The sequence below is a fragment of the Mastigoproctus giganteus genome, chromosome 10 (genome assembly GCF_048544385.1).
Source record: "Mastigoproctus giganteus isolate SK-2022 chromosome 10, ASM4854438v1, whole genome shotgun sequence".
In the NCBI taxonomy this organism is placed as follows: Eukaryota; Metazoa; Arthropoda; class Arachnida; order Uropygi; family Thelyphonidae; genus Mastigoproctus; species Mastigoproctus giganteus.
In genome coordinates, this window is record NC_143584.1 from 123,351,789 (window position 1) to 123,354,407 (window position 2,619).

Consider the following 2,619-nt stretch of genomic DNA (forward strand, 5'->3'; position numbering starts at 1 on the left):
AGAATAATCACCTGAGAGGGCATAAATTCAAATTGAGGAAAGACAGATGTAGAATAGACGTGCGGAAATTTGCCTTTAGCCAGTGGGTGGTTGGTTGGTGGAACAGACTTCCATCCCTTGTCGTGGAAGTTGATAGCCTAAATAAGTTTAAGGCTCAGCTGGACAGGTATTTTGAATGAACAGAGGGGTGAAGTGGAAGTGGTTTTTTTTTTTTTTTTTTTTTGTCTGATGCTGCATAAGCTTTCTTTCTTGCATCAAATGCCTCTACTAATGCTAATGCTAACTTCAACAATTTCTCCTCCACTTTGCTCTCAGTTATTGCAAAATCATTAAGCTCCTTGTTCAAGTTTAATAAGCTTCTGTCCTCCACTTCCCTAAAGAATTCCTCATATGTGAATGTAGATGCAAAATACTCATTTAGTTTGTGGGCTATCTACACAGATCATCAACAGTCGAACCATCGATATCAAGTGGACCAATTTGATTCATCCCCTTCCTTCTAGAGTTTATATAAGTAAAGAAGTCTTTGCAAGAAGTCTTATGAAAAAGCATGTTACTAAAAAACAACAAACATTTTTTTTAGTACCATACTGTAACACTGTATTTTACTGAAATTACTGTGTGTAGCAGAATAGCATGAAATTCTATCCTTTTGTGTAGGGCAGTGAACAAAAGCGTATTCAGAATCTGAGTTCAGAGTACCCTTGTTGGATGTTGAGATGACTCCTTACTGATATCTGACCCTCAAGCAGGGTGATAGAATGTGACAGTGAAGAAAATCCTGGCTCCCAGCTTTAATGTTAAAATTAATCTGATGGTTAAAAAATTATTACTTTGATAAACATTTTAAGTGAGGCAGTATGTTAACAAGTTCTATTCAAATAAAAAGCTGATTCAACCAGTGACAGTTGCTATCTGTCATTCCTGCTTAAAAAGGTGATTTAATATGTCCTGTCACTGATGGCATTCAGGCCCAAACTACGAAAATGGATTTTTTAAATTTATGATTTTTTTTTGATATTTTTCTATTTTATGAAAATCAGAAATGGTCCTTTTACTGTATACTATTAAAAAAATTGAGTAAGGTAAAGAAAGCCAACACGAGAACTACTGGAAACTTCAGGAAACTCACCTGGAGAAACTGTGCTGCTACCACAGTTTCTTCCTGCAGTTTTGGTAAACAGACATGTTAAAAAAGTGGGACTGACCAAGGATGCAGGGAGAAACTGCAGTAATGGCAAATCAGTTTTTCCGGGTATGTTTCCCAAAGTTTGCAGTAGTTCTCGTGTTGGCTTTCTTTATCTCTGCCAAAAAATTAATTGATAATTTTTTTTCTTTAATAAAAAAAATCATTTTTTAAAAATTTTTCACAGTATTCTAAATTATGGCCAACAAATATAGCACTTTGTATAAGGTTTTTTCAAGTTAACTAAAATTAAGGACAGCATGTAAATAATGAAAATAATTATATTTTAATAATTAAACAATTTCTAATCCTTCTTTCCTGTATCTTCATGTTTGCTCTTCAATAGAATGTTTTATAATTAAAAAAACCACAAATTACGTGAGAGGGTCAGCATTGAAGCATTAGCATTAGCATTAGCAGGGCACATGATGCAAGAAAGCAAGCTTATATAGCATTAGCCAAAGGGAAAAAAAAAAAAACACAAGCCCTTCTCATTTCACCCATCCACTCGCTCCAAATGTTTGTCTAAATCAACCACCTGCTGGCTAAAGGCAAACTTCCGCACTCTATCCTACAACTGTCTTTACTCAATTTGAATTTATGCCCTCTCAGGCAATTATTCTGAGCATGAGGAAGAATTTCATCAGCATTGAGCATGCTCAAACCATTCAAGACTTTATACAACTCAATCCGATCACCTCGCAAGTGCCTAGTCTCCAGACACTGTAATTTGCAAAATTAAGCCTTTCTTCATAAAAGAGCACCCCTTTGTTGCCCACTAATCTTGTTGCCCTTCTCTGTACTCGTTCCAACAGCTCTACATCCTTCTTAAAATGAGGGCTCCAGACCTATATACAGTACTCAAGGTGTGGCCTGACCATTGCCTTATACAAGGGGATAATCACCTCCTTATCCCTGCTAGAAAAATTCCTGTATATCATTGATAAGACACCATGAGCTACTCTTGCAGACCATCTGAACTGCTCAGAAAACTTCATATCTGCCTGCACAATTACCCCCAGGTCCTTTTCACTCTCTACCACTGTCAGTGTAGTACCACACAGTTGATATGTTACTCTGGGGTTACTGCTTCCCATATGCAGTACTTTACATTTGTCAATATTAAACTTCAGTTTCCACCTCTCAGCTCATCAGCTCAACTTTTCTAGATCCTGTTGCAGCAGCTTACTGTCATTAGTGTCATTAACAACCCTGCCGACCTTTGTATTGTCTGCAAACTTTGACATTAAGCCTGTTATACCATCATCAATATCATTGATAATACAGAAAAAAACAATGGACCAAACACTGAACCCTGGGGGACTCCACTAATAACATTAGTCCATGAAGAGCAGTGTCCATGGATTACCACTCTCTGTCTTCTCCCACTCAACCATCCCTTTATCCATAGCAGCAATTTGCCTCCAATGCCA